General features: G+C 39.9%; 1 protein-coding gene and 1 pseudogene across 2 annotated transcripts in view; both read right to left on the bottom strand.

Moving 5' to 3' along the window:
• The window catches only part of TENM3 (teneurin transmembrane protein 3), a 2,383,554-nt gene that overhangs the window by 350,449 nt on the left and 2,013,602 nt on the right, over window positions 1-19,503 (bottom strand). The window lies entirely within an intron of this gene.
• LOC309619438 (protein CEBPZOS pseudogene) lies at window positions 12,760-14,057 on the bottom strand (annotated as a pseudogene). Its single transcript has one exon. The product of its transcript is annotated as a protein CEBPZOS pseudogene (transcript).

Here is a 19,503-nt window from a genome sequence, read left to right as displayed (position 1 = left end):
AAAAAGTATATGCATTTATTCTTCAAGGCTCTTGGGTCTCCTGGCTAAATAACGCATTTCTAATCTTTAATGTTTCCATTTCCCTTTTAATGGGCTTTGTAAGTAAACAACCCCCAAAATGCATAAAGAAAGCAACAACTAAACTAAGTGTTTTAAGCATAATATTTCAGACTAAAAGGAGGTTTGAATGTTCTTGGTCTAATTAGACTTATTAGATAGTGCATTAATTTAGTACTTTTATTCTGCATATTTAGCCATGAGGGCAGAATTCTACCCAAGTGATTTTTATTTTTTAATTCCCTATTAATTAATACTCCCCCAAAAGGATTTTGAATCTTTTAATTTTACTTTTATTTTTGTGGTAACAAACATCAGTTGTGATAACGTGTTGAAAGTTTCTAGCCAAAGCTGCTAATGGGTTAATTTTCTGAAAGAACCAGACTGTATAAGGGGCTCAGTGTTATTCTTAAAATGCTTAGTATATCCGTTTGTTTCAGGTGTCATATCAGGGACAAATCAATGTGTTAAAAAGTGTCTGATAATACTGTTGAGGGATTAATCTCACAGACTAGATCATCAGCACGATTATCTTCAGCATTCTGTGAGCACACAATTCCATTTTAAGCATAAAAAGCCTTCTAATGCCAAACTATGAGAACCTATGTTTTGAATGATCTGCCACCATTCAATATTTAATCCTGCAATTGAAGTCACTAAAGGGATATAGCAAAGTAAGAAGATGAATGAATCGTGACCTCAAACTTGCAAAAGGACAACCCAAACAATTTATCTTTCTGGCCTGTATGGCATTTTTTTTATCCAATATTCCTATCACTTCTCCTCAGTCTGGGAATTGTCGATTGATCAATGTCGCATTAGCAAATACTTGAAGTGAGAGCTGGGAATTTAGGCAACCCATTGTTTATGCTTTAAGAATATTCTGGTTCAATTTAGTTTATCTGAAGTCTAAAATCAAGGACTCGTAATTAAAAATCAATTTAGTTCTCTAGACTACATTTTCAAGTAACTACGGAAAGGATGACATAAAATAATCCAGTGTCTATGAAAAACGAAAAAGATAAACGATGAAAACAAAAAACTTAGAACTTCATGCCTCAGAGCTCACACAGAATTCTTTGAAATTATACAGCTCTCAATTGCAATAAAACCGCAGTTCAGTTATTAAGAGGATATATTCCACCCCGATTCATTGGTTAATTGCTTATCACCACATCACTTTGGCACGCGATCGTATGTTTCGCACAAGTTACGTAGAGTCAACCCGATGCATATAGGTGGTCAGTGCATATTTATATAACTTTTTGCTTCTGTATGCACACATGCTTCAGTTGTGCAAGGACAGTTTTGTTTTTATAGTGAAGCGGAGGGGGCGGTGAGTAGAGACAGGGTAGATAAACGTACTGTTCTCTGCTCCTAATAAAACTCCCTGTAATAGAAAAACATTCTCAGATTTCTTCCCCAGAGAAACAAATATAAACTAGGCAGCAAAAGAAACCAGTGAGCTGCTCTGTAAGAAGTTACAGGCCAAGCGTGGCCCTTGCACAGAACTTAAATGCACTGGTGACCTTCCTGAGTAACTACCCTGTAGGTCTTCAAATAGCACAAGGGTGGTGTTTGTTTTCTTCTATTAACTAAATTTTGTTTTGAATCACCATGTGCTACCTACAAGTGATCCTTCCCTGGGATTACAACTATAAAATTGTAATTATTCTCTGCCCAAGCATGTGGTTTCTGGTCAGTGAATAAGAACTCTAAATGACTTTGTGTCATAATATCAAGCTGGTCACATTTCAGTTGGTATCTATTAAAGCCAATGGTTTTGAGATACGGAAGGGAAACCGTTAACGCATATTACAGGTATCATTATTATTATGAACATGCCAGCGATACTCTGTGATAAAGTGCCATTGACTTCCTGCCAGCTCTCATGGATTGGTGACATTTTGTTAACCAGTCTACTAAAAAAATCTATAACGGGATATTAGATGGTATTTAAAAATAATATCAAGGAAGGGATCAAGTGAAAGGAATCTTGTATCTTAAAAGATAACTGCAAAGTCCATTAGCTATGTTTGTCAACGTCTACTCTGTGTAATTTAATTATTGTGTTTATTATGAAATTCTAAGATAAAAAGTATCTTCTGGCAGCATGCATGTTAATTAGACCTGTGCAATGATCATTTCTATATTTTGATTATATAGTATTTGCATACATTCCTAACCACCTCATTTCTGTATGTTATTATTTTCCTGCTTTTCATTTTGCTTTTATGTTTGTCTAAAGATGCCTATGTTTATGGCTTGTGAATAGAGTCGGGACCATTCATAGCATTTTGCTTTTTTGTTTTTAAAATAGTCTCCCTCCATCAAGTTTTTATGGAAGCAATACAACTCTCTTAGATGACAGGAAATATTGAAGTAAACACTCTCTTTCCTAATGACTTGTCAACAAGTGCAGGGAAATAAGCAGGAAGAGAATTCAGAGGTAAAGGTTTAAGTAAACTAATGTGTCGCTTAAAAGGACATTTTCTGTTAGTTATTTTTAATGATGTGCTGTGTAGAGATGGCGATGGAAATGGATCTCATTAAGAGGAAACACTCTGATGGTATCTTTTATCCCACTAAGACAAACTGCCATTTATTATTCTTTACTGTCTCTTTCCCCACTGGATCTTTAACTTCAGTCTACACAGACACTCACAAATCTCACCAATCCTTAAAATAAATGTCTACCCATATTCAGTTCCTCTCCTTTCGATTTTGCACCCCAGATAGCTCTTCTCATTCACTATTAAACTTCATTTAAAAATAGCCAGGGCAGCTTCTTCTGGTTTCTCACTGCTTCCTCACTTATCTCCTGTGTTTGGAAGACCCACCTCCTCGAGAAATTAATGTCTCTCTTAATTTGTGTAACAAGGTACTCTCTTCAGTCTGTCCCTTTTCTCTACTGTTCCTCACCTGTGTCCTTTTCTACTTCCACCCTCACCTCCAAAGGTAGGTCTCCCTCTAGACTTGGTGGCCTTCCCCTCCGTCTCCTTCTCCCGGCTCTCAGTACTCTCCGCAGAGCGGTAACTCATGGCACCATGGGGTCATCTGTCTCCCCAAGTCTGCACTTCCAATCCCCATCTCTCTCTTGAGCACCAGCTCTGCTTTTCCAAAAAATGCTGGTGATGGATCAGTGGCTGGACCATGTAGGCAAACACATATTTCAAGTGACATGTAATTAAATCTATGAAAGTTACATTGGGGTGTGAGCTTACCATTTATTTCACCTTGCGGGAATGATCTCAAGTTGGGTGGTAAAGTGAAAGACGGTGAGTGAATCAACATTTACTGTCTCACAGTTAAAGCTGTTCCACAGATTTCAGTTTTTCCCTCTCCCCAGTGATACCAGACGTGTTAATGCCTCTTATTAATTACCTCAACTCTGTATGGTAGAGCAGGTGGCTATAAGGACAACAGAGAGCAGCCTTGAGGAAGACTGACCCTTAACTGTTTAAGTCCCATAGCCCTCACACGGAACATGCGAAATTTTAGAAACTTGAGCCAAAAGGACATAATAGATAAAATAGCCATTCAGCTTGGTTTATCAGTAACTTGAGAATACTTGCGGCTGAATTACGAGTGAAATGAACTAAAAAGCAGGGAAAACGCTAGTCAGGTCCTAGTCTCCGAGCATCTCTTTTCAAATGAAGGAACAAAACATTTAAGCAATTTGTTCAACTTAAGCCTGAAATTGCTTTAAATTGAATATTATGCCATATATCCCCATTGTATCTCAAAAGTTAGTTTGGGGTCCATTTTGTAGAGGAAGAAGCCAATTATAAAAAGGATAGGGCTTCCCTGGTGGCGCAGTGGTTGAGAGTCTGCCTGCCGATGCAGAGGACACGGGCTCGAGCCCTGGTCTGGGAGGATCCCACAGGCCGCGGAGCAACTGGGCCCGTGAGCCACAACTGCTGAGCCTGCGCGTCTGGAGCCTGTGCTCCGCAGCGGGAGAGGCCGCGATGGTGAGAGGCCCGCGCACCGCGATGAAGAGTGGTCCCCGCTCGCCGCAACTAGAGAAAGCCCTCGCACAGAGACGAAGACCCAACACAGCCAAAAATAAATAAATAAATTAAAAAAAAAAAAAGGATAAGTTCAGAAACATAGAGGAAATTTCTACTGCTTTAGCCAATAAACATTTATGAAGTGCCAACTGTATGCAGGGTGGTGCCAATTGTTTCTTTAATGTAGAGAGTTTCCTATTCATTTATCCCTGTCATTTATAAACAGAGTAAACAGAGAATACAGTACACTGAAATTGACCTTTGAATAAAAGATGCTACAAGCTAAGTAATCATTAAACGCCATTAAATTGATTGAATCTGCTCAGTTACCGAAAATGAATGTTGCCTTTTAGTTGTGCACTGGTCTGGGTAGTGAGGCAACACGGGTGCACCATCATTTCCAACAGCTCTGCAGCCACGTTATTATGATGCAAGCCTCCTAAGAGCAGAGGCCCGTGTCTTATGTGACCGTGTCTATTCAGGGCCTGACAGTGGGCACTCAACAATTACTTGATGAGAAAAATATGTAAGTGGAGCGAGTCCTATTGGAATCATTAGGACATCTGGGTTTGATTTTAACCTCTGAGATTTAATAGATGTGCAACTTTGTACAAGTTAATTAACTTCTCTACAACTCGGTTCCTATCTATAGAAGAAGACTCCTCCTTCTTACTCATGGACATGGCCATAGCTTCAAGGGATGGTGAAATAATATATGAAAATCTCTGAAAATGGAAGAACAACTCACAGAGGCAGATATGATTTTTATTATTAGTCTAACATGAAAGTCTCTAAAAGTCATTTATTTTTTAGGCTAAAATAAGTTTCACAACATTTCGAAAACGTTAAAGAATAACACGCAATTAGGAAAGGGACAAGAAACACGGCAAAGATGGATTAGGGCACAGAACGAACAGCTATTCTCTTAAATTTTATTAAATGAATAAGCAGGACCTTGTGCTGGGCCGGACGGGAATTACCAGGATAATACGGCAACGGACATCATGGCATTCCGACCCAATACTGGACAAAAGCTAACAGTCCTCATACAAAGTAGCATTTGTAAGTGTCATAAACAAGTTAAGAAGGCCAAAGTGATAGCCATTTTGAAGCGGATCAATAAAAGCCTTCTGGTAACAAAGTCACTTTTGAGATCATCTATAAACATGGAAAACTACTCAATATTCCGTAATAAGCTATATGGGAAAAGAATCTGAAAAAGAATGGATACATGTATATGAGTAACTGCATCACTTAGCTGTACACCTGAAACTAACACAACATTGTAAATCAACTAGACTCCAATATAAAATAAAAATTAAAAAAAAAAACATGGCCGAGATTTTGAAGGGGAGAGGCGTGGGGACGGAAGTGTGCTTCAGGCTGAAGGGATCACATAAGGAGAGGCACAGAGCTGAGACAGCGTAATTTCACTGGAGCACACAGACAATTTAGGAAGGCCCCAAAACACGCTACAAACACGTGCTACCGTCATTACATTGCTAACTCTTGCACATCAGGGCACATTACCAGCAACCTCAAAACTGACACGGCAGTCCCACTCTACAAAGCTGATCATTTTCTGCTGCTTTCCAACCAGGTAAATCAACCAGGGCCCTCTGAGGAGTCCTCGGCAACAACAACAATAACAAAGAGGCCCCGGCTCTCTCCGAGAACGGGCTTCTGCGAAGATCTTCGTGTTTATAACGTTCTGTGACTCAGCTCAGCGTCACACAGATAAAGCTCAGAGGAAATGTAGCAGTTAATGAATTATTAAGCTGCTTTCCTTCAAAGACATCAGGACTGGGCAGTACAAAGACTTGCCAGGGTCTGTCAAATGCAAACGGATCTGTAAATCTCAAGAAGAAGAATTATCTGAGCTAAGGAACAGCTGGCCCCACAGATCCCATAGCCCACCTGGGATCCCCCTACTGTGGCCTGTCATTCTTAAAGAGTTTAGTGCTAATACAGTCAATGAAACATAAAACCAGACTGAGGGAGGTGGGCTCTGGGCACCCTCAAAGGAATGATCTTATGCTTCATAAAATGACCTTTAAAGAGTCATCTACTAAATCGTAGCTTTGAAACCGCAGCCTTATGCTTGCCCAGAAATAATAACTGATGTTGGTGCCTTGTTTACAGGACGATGCACAGTTACACAGATTTCTGCTCTGTCATATTCTTTGTTAAATAGTTGCAGTTCAGATTTCTTTGCTTGTGTCACATCCACCGAGCTAAAATCACTAATTCTTAAAATTGTTACAGGTCATTTTTTTCCCCGATAGGTAAAATGGCTTCACAATTACTTTAGCTCCATTTTGAAGTCTAATTTCTCTGGCCTGGGCATAGTTCCTTCACCTCTTTATTTCCTCTGTGAAACCCCATTTGGCTCACTTTGCAGAAATGGCTACAACAGCGGTCTGGTTTTGATAAGTTGTTTGAACGTGTAATTTCTGAGCAGAGTCGGTGGGGCAGGGGGGAAGGCCAGCTGGTTGGGGGGGGTCAGATGAGTCGAAACACAAAACCAGTACTTTCATCTATGCTTCCCTCTCTTCCCGACACAGGCAGCTACACTTACAGTCAAGATGAAAAGTTGGAAAACATCCCAGTTTCATTTAAATGGGAACAGAGGTTTGACATGTTAATGATGTGGGATGTATCTTCCTTTTTTCCTCCTCTATGACTTCAGACATTTCTGTAGGGACCTTACCATATAACTGATGTTTAAAATTGCAGCTGTGAAAGGGACCAGATTTAAGAACACTGACTAGGGACAGCAGCGTTAAAGAAGGTCTTCAAGCCACCTCTACCTACGGCGTCATCTTCACGTGTCTCCGTGCTGGCTGTCAGTCTGCTCTCGTCGCAGGGTCAGCTCCTATAGGTCATTGATTCCTAATCCTTTCAAAATGGTTCTTGGGTTCGTGATACAGATAAATGTTTCCGGGAAACCGGGGTAGCTAGAGAGTTTCACATTCAATTTCATTTATGAACTAAACTTTAGATTCAAAAGTGTGATAAGACAACAAAGTAGTAGCAAATTTCCGGATGTTCCATGAAGTTAATTTTCTACCAAATGTCCCAGAAAACAATTAAATATAAAACAAGAAGTGTGTGGCTCAGTTAGTAGGAGGGGTGTAGATTCTGTAGATGCTTGGAAGTCAGGAAGAATAGTTTACATTTACAGTGTGAGAGGATGAGGAATCGGTAAAAGGTGCCGTGTAACCTCCTGCAAAGGATCTAAATGCTTAAGCCTCAAACCTTTACCTATCAAACATGGTTAATACGCAAACACATTTTGTAAGATTGTTTTGAAGATTAAATGAGATAATATATGAAAAGATTTAACACAGCTTAGTGCATAGAACTGCTCAATAAATATTTAGTGCATTATTATTATTATCATCATCACCAGAAGTTTGTTTTTCAGGAAAATAACATAAAAGAAACAGGTTTCAGGAAGCTTGCTTTAGCCATGGCAGAGGGTGGAGAGGGAAGATTGATGAGTTAGGGAGAGCAGGTAGGAAGTGGTTCCTGGATTCCAGAGAAGCGGTGATGGATCTCAGATCTAGGGTGGGAACAACTGGAATGCAGAAGAAGAGACAGCCTTGGAGAAAATAAAAGCAACCCAAGATATCCAGATGGTTGAAAATACCATAATTCCCAAGAGTTAATAAACTCTTCATAATTTGTGAAAGCCCATTCTCCATTTGAGGGAACAGATGTATGTTTACATATTTACTTAACCATATGGAGGAAAGCAATCCCAAAGCAAGACTGAATTATTTTCTTTAATTTCCAATTATTATCCCTTAGAATTTAAGAATTCTGTTTTGTATATCATTCTTTCTCTTCAAAGGACAAACACTTTCAAAAATATATAAGGTTAAAATCCTATCCCTTCTGGGTGAACAGTACCCAAAGTTTCTTGTGAGGTTCTCTTTTGTGAGAACTCATTCTTGGAATAAGTTATTGACTCTTCACAATTTTTAGGGTTCCTAATCATACTGTGTTATGTTTGCTAAAATTTTTTAAGCCAAAGCCACAAAGATCTCCTGTGATTTCTGATTGATTGCACGATTGATTTTCTCCAAACAGTAACTCACTGTGTGTTCAGTATTCACCTTCTCTTTCTTACATTCTAAGTCATTAAACAGTGAGATTTTGCCTCTTACGACATAACATGACGTTAATTTATAATATCCTTGGTAGAATTTTCATCTTTTTAAGGTAAACATTACTTTTCCTAGGTATAGGATCAAAGGTGACACAACTTTTCAAATGCAGTTTAGATGTCAGTTTAGTTACTTTATAAAAATGCCATTGAAAAAAATGATAATATGAATGATAATTTATTCTTTCAAGAGAAAAAAACTGTATCTCATGAAATAATTAAGATACATACACCTGTCATCTACTAACCATTTTAAGAAACTCTCAATTTATATCAGTTATTTGTTGAAATAATTTATCTTGGAGGCAAAGAAAAGGATAAACAGACAACTTCCTAAAAATTTCAATTTTATTTTTTATATTTCACTCCCCATTCATTTTTTTATTTGTTTAAAAAATAACTTTTAGCAGAAGCTCCTACAAAGTATCAAGTATTGTAATGAAATTTTGTTGAACAGGGTAATGGTAACCTGTTATAAGATATACAATGAAGCTTCCGTTGGCCAGATTTACCTTAAAAGATCCCTAGCTTTTCCATACAGATTCCCAGCTCAGCCTTCTCCTGATTTAATGTTTGGATGAAGTCTGAATTTCACCCTGACAAGTGGAAGGTGGTTCCTTTCTGGGATGCACGAGGGTGCCTTTGTGCTAAATCCTTTAGTATATGGGAAAATGAGTCAAAAGCTGAAGAACAGTTTGCTAACACGTCCCAGGAAGCTCTGGTTTGGGTGGGGGGCGGATGGATGTGGAGCTGCTGACCTATCTTTTAAATTCCCTTGCACCGAAGCCAGGAGACTGCTAACTATTTTCAACAGAAAATCCGTACAACTGTTTCGGGGGAGATGGTGCTTATTATTCAGTTTTGAGACTCAACATTAGTCTTCAGCACCTGTAGCCAAACGAAGCCGTGGGTGGAAAAGAAATGTGGAATGCAGGCAAAAGGGAATAAAGGGAAACGAGAAAAGAGTCATGAAAAGACTCTGCAAAAAAGGAAGCGTAATTAGAGGAAGGAGCAAGCAGGAAATGGGGGAGACAAGGGAAGGCTGCGGTGTGAAGGTTCAAGCTGCCAGAAGAGAAGAGTTGTATATTTGGAGAACAGTGAATATCCACTCTGCCAGCAAAGCAAACACTAATATTTCAATATTGGTGGTGTTTTTAAAAGCCAGTGGAAAGGAGCTAAAACAGCCCATTCATCCTACTTATTTTCTAGCTTGTTCAAGGGCAACTTCAGTACAAATTGCACTATGGGGGGTGGCAATAAATATACCAAATGCATTTCTTTCTTTTTTTTTTTAGAGGAGAAACTTTATTTCTTTTTTATTTTACTTTTTTAATTTTTAGAATTTTTTGGCCATGCCACAGGGCATGTGGGACCTTCGTTCCCCGACCAGCGATGGAACCCGTGCCCCCTGCAGTGGAAGCGTGGAGTCCTAACCACTGGACCAGCAGGGAAGTCCCATCAAATGCATTTCTTTGTTTACACTCTTCATTTGTAAACACGCATAACCAGAAAATTCTTCAGCAACGCCTACCTGCATTTACTCTGCAATCTTCTCTCCCAGTCCTGGTACTAAATGAAGAACAGTTGATACTTTCAAGAAAAAAGAAATTGAATGGCACAAGATGTTTTGAAAGAAAAATTAGCCAGTTTTTCTGAGTTTAAACACGTGAACCCCCTTCCCTTGTAATTTTGCCTCTGAATAAAATATCACATGTGAGTCATATGTATTTCTTCATTTGATAAAATCTACTTCACAGAGTGAGTGTGAAAGATGTGAGCATCCTTAAGGAGCCATTTTCCAAGGTTCTTCTCAAATCCCAGGGTCCGTCTTGAGTGAAACCTTCAGGCCAGATTTCCCAGCCCAACGTGGATGGCGGAAGGGAGAATGCAAAAATGACCCTCTGTCTGATGGTGGGCAAGCTGGAGCGAGTTCAAATGCACACAACGTCTGTCCATGGAAACAGTCCTGCCACTAGTAGAGCCATACTTACCTGAATTTTATATACAAAGTTTTTGGACAAAACTGTTGCTTGTCACACTGACAAACACTCTCTCCTTGACCAAACGATTTTTTTTAAACCTAACTTCCTCTTTTATTTATCAAATTTTATTTTATTTAGATATACTTGACGTATAGCATTATATTCATTTCAGGCGTACAACATAATGATTTGATATTTGTATATGTTGCAAAATGATCACCACAGTAAGTCTAGTTAACGTCCATCACTAGATATAGTTAGAAAAAATTTTTTTCCTGTGAAGAAGACTTTTAAGATCTGCTCTCTCGGCAACTTTCAAATATACGGTACAGCGTAATCACGCTCTTCTGAGCCCTCCGCCCCGCCTTGTAGAGCCCGCATAGCCCGGTTTTAGCAAGACTCCTGCCACGTCAGTTGAGAGAGAACCCCTCACCCCCCACAACTGAATACATTCTCATCCCCACCTTTGCTATATAAGACCTTGGCCTGCCTTCACCAAGAGTCTTGCTAAGCCAGTTTAACAAGAACTCCCCTATGCCTGATATCTCCTCATAATAATGTTCCATCCACCGACCCCCTAACCCACTCCTTGGTGATAAATCCCTAATTGCTCTTGTATTCAGAGCTGAACCCAAATATCACACTGAGATCATCTGACACCTCAACTGGTACCGTTACAACAAGTGTCAGAATCAGTGTTTCTTTAACAGTATCAGTTGTATACGGTCCCAGGCCGTGGACTCCGGATAAGGAACTGGAACGGTGAGAAGCGTACAAGGGTGACAGGCATGGTAGAGGGCTTGGCCTGAACATCAGGGGTCGAGATGCCGTCTGGATCTGACATCAGGTGACCTGAACACCATGAGGTCACAAGCCAGAAGTGTGATCAAGACAACGGGTTGGTGAAAAGAGGTTTTTAAGGATGAGATGAATTCAGGGCTTATGGCTTCACCCTCTGCCTGCCTGCCGTTTCGTGCTCAGAGCTGATCTGGCTGAAGGATCAGATCAGTATCCTGGCTCACGGGGGTCTGGAATAGGAGCGGCAGACTTAGCGCCAAAGATCTGAAACCTAAAAAGGAAACGGCATCGGGCGTGATCACCCTGATGATGAGTTTGGAAAATGAACATATTACGAGAGGAAGAAAGTGGCTCTGAATACTTCTTGCGTAAGTCCTTCACCTCCACTGTGAACGAGAGAGGGGCTGAGCTTGACTGGGAACGATGTTGCTCAGCCGAGCTATTCTGAACGTGAGATATGCATCAAAACGGCTGAGTGTAATTTGAAAACATCCAAGAACATGAAGTAGTGAAAAAATACCAGACAATCCAAGTCAATTCAATTAATCAGCCATCTAGTTGAATGTGATTAAAACCGAGATAAATGACTAATGCACGGTTTCTTTGAGAATCATCTCCTTTTTCCTTCTTACAAACTGATGAGGAAAATGGTCTAAGCAAATAAGAACCAATTCGGATTTCATTCTCTACCTACTTGCATCTAAATATGATCTTATCTTTAGCAACAAAATTCTTCAGCGCTCTTAAGTGACTATAGATAGTCAATTAAATCCACATTTTAACTAATCATCATACAATTCCCTCTTCAATAAATTGTATCAGAGCATTATCCCAGGAGGTTTCTCTGCCATTCCTATTCCAAAAGCAAAATGCATATTCTAATTATAATCTAGCAAGGTCAAAAATATTTACTCAACACCTTTACTTTGCAGCAAAATATGAGCAAACTCTGAGTAAGAGTCCTTCTTTGCTTTGGATAAATAACACTCAGCTCTTCGTTAAGAAAACAATAACCACAGAATCTTCCATGGAGTTTTCTACCTCTATTCAAATCTCTAGTCCTAAAAAAGAAGTCAACTGTTCTTATTCTTCCCCCATATCATTACTTTTCCTTTATGGTTACAGATCTTTATTCATCCCAGGAACTAACCCAGCCTGGGGCCCCGAGTCTTTTGTCCACACCCCCATGGTCCCTCATCCTAACACATCGACACAGATATGACTGGAGTGGCCAGGAAACCAGGAAGACACACTAGGGATCAGTTTATCTTTGGCAAGGGAATTGACTAATAGGTTTTTTCCTGTCTCTAATTTCTGTGAGTTCCCTTTGTCAGGGGGATTCTCAGACCAATTCTTTCCTAGCTGTCAAGGGCACCTGCTCTCAAGCCTGGGCTCAGCACCGGTCAGGCCCTCGTACAGCTGTCCGATCTCATCCCTGGTCGGAGCACACACGTCCCTCCGGGACCGCGCCAGTGGAAAGGTTCCAGCGCAAGGAGGCTGCTGGTTCACGGGGGTCCTTGGCCGAGAGCACAGAGGGCAGCTACCATCCCACAAACTCGTCCACGTCCCCCAGGCGCTGGGGGCGCAACAAGAGGAGGCTTGACGTGAGGTCAGGAAGGCAGAGGGGACACGCGGCAGAGACCTTCAATAACATTTTCCTAAATTATTCCGGGATGTCAGCCAAAGCCTGGGCTAACCTCAGCTGCGTCACTGGTAAACGAATCGCCCGCCTGCTGAAACGGTAAAGCAAGATGTGGCCTTGGTTAAATTTCGGGAAATTGGTGAGTTGTGTGAACTGCATAAACTCTCACAGTTGGGAGACATTTGAAATAATAATGTTGAATATTTTTCCATCTCTGAGTTTATTTTTTATATTGAGTTCATGTTTGTCTTGAGATTATCAAAACTGACCCGTACCATCAACAGCATATATATATGCAACGCACAAGCATAACCGATCCACAGCGGAACGTGGCATTTATCCTACATCGTGTGTGAGTTCAGTCCAAAGCCACACACATTCACTGCATCCTTCCTTAACGCCGGGCGCCACACTGGGGATGCGACAGGAAGCAAAGCGGTCGTGGTACCTGCTCTCATGGAGTTTCTGGTCGAACACGGTGATGCGTTTCTACAGTCCGTCCCTTAACGTTTCCTTTGCTTTCACTCTAGTTGAACCTTAATTAGCTCTTGCAGGAGTTCCTGCGCTAGCCCTTTTTCTGAAGTAGCGAACAGGCATTGAGTACTGATTGCAGGCCAAGCGCCCTGGTAACACGCTACACAGATCATCTAATTTACTCTGTTCAACAGCCTTGTGAAGTAGGTGCTATTATTATTATTATTTGAGAACCACTTTGAGTAGTATAAACATAACTCCATTTATAATATAAACAAACTTTCCATCAATTTCTTCACATTTAGCCCAAAGAATAAAACCTCTAACTGAATTAGAATTTACATTTGACCTTAAATATTCTAAAATCCATCCATGTCCACTATGGAATTTTAATCTTGCCTGCTACTGTGAAATAGAGCAAACCTTGATCAATGGTCAAATTTCTAATTTTTGCTGTGCAGCCATTTTTCTTGATTTTGCTCTCTGATTATGTACATTCCAGAGTGTTCAATGGATTTGTAATAAACTTCCAAGATGAAGGGAAATTTCTTGCTCATTGTTTGCCTAAAATCTTGGCTTGTGTTCATCTTTTTAAACAAAAAATATGCTCCAAAAATGCCCACAAGTTCAGCTACTAAAACTCCTTTAAAGATTTTCTTGCCAGTGGTTCCAGAGCGTGGGCCATCACATCTGAAGCAAGGTCCTAGAGCAACACCCCACCGTGTGTGGCAGATGGAAGGCAGGACATGGCAGCAATCTTCACTGCTATGATTAACCCCACTTCCACATGAGGAAATGGAGACACCAAGAGATGAAGAAAACTGTCTGAGGCCACAGAACTAGTTAGTGGTGTAATCTGAACATGGGATCAGGCAGTCTGACTCCAGAGCCAGACTCTAGACTCTAGAAACAGGTGTGTGTATGTGTGTATAATTAATTTTTAAAATTTATTTTATCTTTTTAAAATTTATTTTATTAAAGTCTAGTTGATTTACAATGTTGTATTACTTTCTACTATACAGCCAAGTGATTCAGTTTTATACACACACACACACACATATATACACATTCTTTTTCATATTCTTTTCCATTATAGTATCTGTTTTTAAAACATACCTCTGGTCATGTTATTCTCCTCAGATACCTCCCCTGACTCTTTGCTAATTATTGAATTATATGCAAAGGTCCCAGACTAGAGTGAAAAGCCCCATTCAGACTTTTTTCAACCGACCTTTGCAATTTCCTGGCCACCCACTACGGGTGGCACATGCTCAGCGGACTTGGACTATTCACTTCCCCCGCAAAGAGCCTGCTTCCCCCTGTCCCAGTTCTGCCCCATTTTCATGCTCTTCCCTTTTCTGAATTGCCCTTCTAGCCTCTAGACATGTGGCACCTCCTCCCTTGGACTTTTTTAAATGAAAGCCCAAACAGATGCTATTTCTTCTTGCTTAGAATCACCACATGCTTTATGGGTGCCTCGTTACACACGTACCTTCTGCCACGTTCTCAGTTATTGTCAAGTCTCGGGGGAAATAGTGTGTTGGAATGTGGAGCTGGGCTCTCATATCAGGTTAGCCCGAGATTGATTCCAGCTCCTGGAATTTTTAGCTCTGGGATCTTAGGCAAGTTGGATCACATCTCTCCCTGCTCACAACCCTCTTACGGCTTCCCACTGCAATTTGGGGCGGGGGAAAGACTTCTGGACCCCGACATAATTTTTTACAAATACACATTCCTTTAAAATCCAAGCTCTGCCAAGCAAGCATTCCTGGCCAACCTTATTTCATAAGTCACACCAGTCTTGACCACGAAGCTACCCTTCCGCATCCTGAGTTCAGTTTCTCAAATGCTCCAGCAAGCGTTCCTCAAGCCTCCACAGTGCTTTCCGTCAGCCTGTAGCCTCTCCCCCTGTCTCCTCTGACTTGCTCATTCTGATTCTCGGAGTCTCAGCTTTAAAGTCGTCACATTTTCAGAGAAGATCTCCTTGACCATCTGATCCAGAGGCTTCCCTCCCTCCTCCACCCTGAAACGCCCCCCTCACTGAAGCCAGTTCTTTTCCTTAGATGTGGAGTGATCTCACTTGTGTGGTTTGCTTGTGGAAGGTCTGATTTTCCCACTAGACTTATAAGCTCCCTCGAGGACAGGGTGTATCTGTTTGGTTCATCACACTGGCACAGGGAGATGCTCAAGGCAGACAAATAGAGAGAGAAATCTCTCTGTACCTCAGTCCCCTCATTTATAAGACAGGAGTAACAATAACCCACCCTCACTGCTTGAAGAAGCTGAGCACAGAGTCTGCAAGGTGAAGCTGACTGGTGACTGGGAGCAGCGCGACTTACGCTTCCGACCTGCAATCCCATCAAGCGAGCTAGCTGCCTTCTCTCTGTATCCTCCCCACAACTGAGCACGGGGCTTTGGGCTTCGTGGGCACCCATCACTGTCTGCTTTAACTGAATTCAGCTATGCCACCTGAAACCATAACTTTTCACTTTTGCCAAATATGCTTGACTTGACTCCCATACAGAGATGTGCTTCTCCATGATCATGCGATAAAACATCCCCTCAAGCTTTGCCATTGTGATCAAATTAGGTTAGTACATATGTAGGCGTGTGCAATACTATCCTGGCATCACCAGGCTCTCTTGGTTTCACACACTGAAGATTCCTCCTTGGGAAATTTTCTTCTGAATTAAAATTTTTAAATCATATATATCATCATATATTTATGTGATTTGCTTTATATACATATTGTATCACAGACAAGCAAACACTGAAAATGTTCGGAATAAAAATCGCCTGTGCTCAGAAATCTCTTGCATTCCTATACACTAATGATGAAAAATCTGAAAGTGAAATTAAGAAAACACTCCCATTTACCATTGCAACAAAAAGAATAAAATATCTAGGAATAAACCTACCTAAGGAGACAAAAGACCTGTATGCAGAAAACTATAAGACACTGATGAAAGAAATTAAAGACAATACAAACAGATGGAGAGATATACCATGTTCTGGGATTGGAAAAATCAACATTGTGAAAATGACTCTACTATCCAAAGCAATCTACAGATTCAGTGCAATCCTGATCAAACTACCACTTGCACTTTTCACAGAACTAGAACAAAAAATTTCACTATTTGTATGGAAACACAAAAGATCCGAATAGCCAAAGCAATATTGAGAAAGAAAAACGGAGCTGGAGGACTCAGGCTCCCTGACTTCAGACTACACTACAAAGCTACAGTAATCAAGACAGTATGGTACTAGCACAGAAACAGAAATATAGTTAAATGGAACAGGATAGAAGGCCCAGAGATAAACCCACACACATATGGTCACCTTATCTTTGATAAAGGAGGCAAGAATATACAGTGGAGAAAAGACAGCCTCTTCAATAAATGGTGCTCAGAAAACTGGACAGCTACATGTAAAAGAATGAAATTAGAACACTCCCTAACACTATACACAAAAATAAACTCAAAATGGATTAAAGACCTAAATGTAAGTCCAGACACCATCAAACTCTTAGAGGAAAACATAGGCAGAACACTCTATGACATAAATCACAGCAAGATCCTTTTTGACCCACCTCCTAGAGAAATGGAAATACAAACAAAAATAAACAAATGGGACCTAATGAAACTTAAAAGCTTTTGCCCAGCAAAGGAAACCATAAACAAGACGAAAAGACAACCCTCAGAATGGGAGAAAATATTTGCAAATGAAGCAACTGACAAAGGATTAATCTCCAAAATTTACAAGCAGCTCATGCAGCTCAATATCAAAAAAACAAACAACCCAACACAAAAATGGGCAGAAGATCTAAATAGACATTTCTCCAAAGAAGATATACAGATTGCCAACAGACACATGAAAGAATGCTCAACATCATTAATCATTAGAGAAATGCAAATCAAAACTACAATGAGATATCATCTCACACCGGTCAGAAAGGCCACCATCAAAAAATCTACAAACAATAAATTCTGGAGAGAGTGTGGAGAAAAGGGAACCCTCTTGCACTGTTGGTGGGAATGTATATTGATACAGCCACTATGGAGAACAGTATGGACGTTCCTTAAAAAACTAAAAATAGAACTACCATACGACCCAGCAATCCCACTACTGGGCATATACCCTGAGAAAACCATCATTCAAAAAGAGTCATGTATCAAAATGTTCATTACAGCTCTATTTACAATAGCCAGGACATGGAAGCAACCTAACTGTCCATCGACAGATGAATGGATAAAGAAGATGTGGCACATATATACAATGGAATATTATTCAGCCATAAAAAGGAACAAAACTGAGTTATTTGTAGTGAGGTGGATGGACCTAGAAACTGTCATACCGAGTGAAGTAAGTCAGAAAGAGAAAAACAAATACCGTATGCTAACACATATATATGGAATCTAAAAAAAAAAAAAAAAAAAAAAAATGGTCATGAAGAACCTAGGGGCAAGATGGGAATAAAGATGCATACCTACTAGAGAATGGACTTGAAGACACGGGGAGGGGGAAGGGTAAGCTGGGACGAAGTGAGAGAGTGGCATGGACATATATACACTACCAAACCTAAAGTAGATAGCTAGTGGGAAGCAGCCGCATAGCACAGGGAGATCAGCTCGGGGCTTTGTGACCACTTAGAGGGGTGGGACAGGGAGGGTGGGAGGGAGGGAGATGCAAGAGGGAAGAGATATGGGAACATATGTATATGTATAACTGATTCACTTTGTTATAAAGCAGAAACTAACACACCATTGTAAAGCAATTATACTGCAATAAAGATGTTAAAAAAATAAAAAAATAAAAATAAAAATTAAAAAGCGACTGTGCTCATATCCACATTCAAAATTTAATTGTTGAACAACGTCTAATTGTCGAACAAAGAGAGTTTGAGAGTTTTTGCAAAGTAGGTCAAGTGTAGGATTTCTAATGGGAAATAGGAGAGGTACTAAACTAAAAATGTGTTATAGGTTGGGTGACCATTTAATTTAATGACCAAACCAAGACATCTGTAAGAGTGAAAGGAGCCAGTATTGATTATATTAGAACAACAGAGAAACCTGAACTGTCCCAGGGACGCTATCCTGTGTTCTGGATTTTGGAAAAAACGCAGTTCTAATCATACGGCATTTGCAACAATAAAGGTTTTCCCTTTTTCCCGCCAATCCAGCCGTGTCTAGCATTTTCAACTGTTATTGTCTTTAGCTTTGATAATATATTAGGATATCCTTCAGCATAATATAATATCGCCAAAATACCTGATTTTCCCCAGATGAGGTTCACAGAAAACAAAAAAAATAACTGACCAAAAAACAAGCTGAACGCAGGGAAGGAGAGGGTCTGGTGCCCACCTCTCCAGGGTTGGCACCCTGACCAGCTCAGCTCCACCACGCTGTTGTTCCAGCGCTTTATCACCAACTCAACTAATCTGAGCTCACGTCTGAATTTGTACTTTCAAATCGTGTCAGCTCATTACATTGATTGCATTCTAAATGATATTTAAAGTTGACGTAAATAATTTAAGGGGAAAATATCACGGGCTTGAAATGAATATCTTTAAATATAATGCAATCAGGTGGATATTTTTGCAATGTTTGGTGACATTAATGTGGCGATGCTGAGTGACTGCTGACGATTAGTCAGAAGACGGAGCAGAGGTCTTGCAAGAAAATGACTCCCAGGTGACAAAACATTGAAAATTCAATTATACTCTGTTTATTATAGGCTTACATTAGCAACTATCTTCCTAATAAAGACCTGATAATACACAAATTAATGGGAACACAGGGGAGTACTTTTAGAAATATTTTTTCTTCTTATAGGATTCTACAATATTGATTTCTAAAGTGCTCCAAATGACAGTGTAAAGCTTGCTGGAGAAAATTCTTAACATAAATTATATGCATAAGAACATAAGATATATTAAAGTACTCAAGATTATGAAAATAACTTTAATGTATAACGACAATGTGCAATAAATTTAATGTTTAAAATTTCAAGTTATGCAAGTGTATAAATCATTTAGGAAGGAAAATCTAGTGAATGCAAATAAGAAATAAACCATAATAAGGGCTGCACAAATGGTCTGAATTCTAATGAAAACAGTATGTCATGGAAGCCAATGCATTTATTCCCCTTTTTACACATGTGGTTTTAAAAAACATCCACAACGTAAAGCTCTTTATAAAATATTTTTACAGGTCGGAGTATACAAACATTTATTTTCCCACCAAGAAGACCAAAATGTTCGTCTGTATCGAGCTAAGTTTTCCTCTTGTCTTCCTCCCACCATTTTCTTACATCATGCGTAGTTCAATGGACACTTCATTTCTTTTTTTTTTTTTTAACATCTTTATTGGA

This window comes from Balaenoptera borealis, assembly GCF_965194805.1.
Source record: "Balaenoptera borealis genome assembly, chromosome: 21".
Classification (NCBI taxonomy): domain Eukaryota; kingdom Metazoa; phylum Chordata; class Mammalia; order Artiodactyla; family Balaenopteridae; genus Balaenoptera; species Balaenoptera borealis.
Note: the sequence above shows the minus strand (reverse complement) of the source record. Positions and strands in the feature narration are given on the sequence as shown.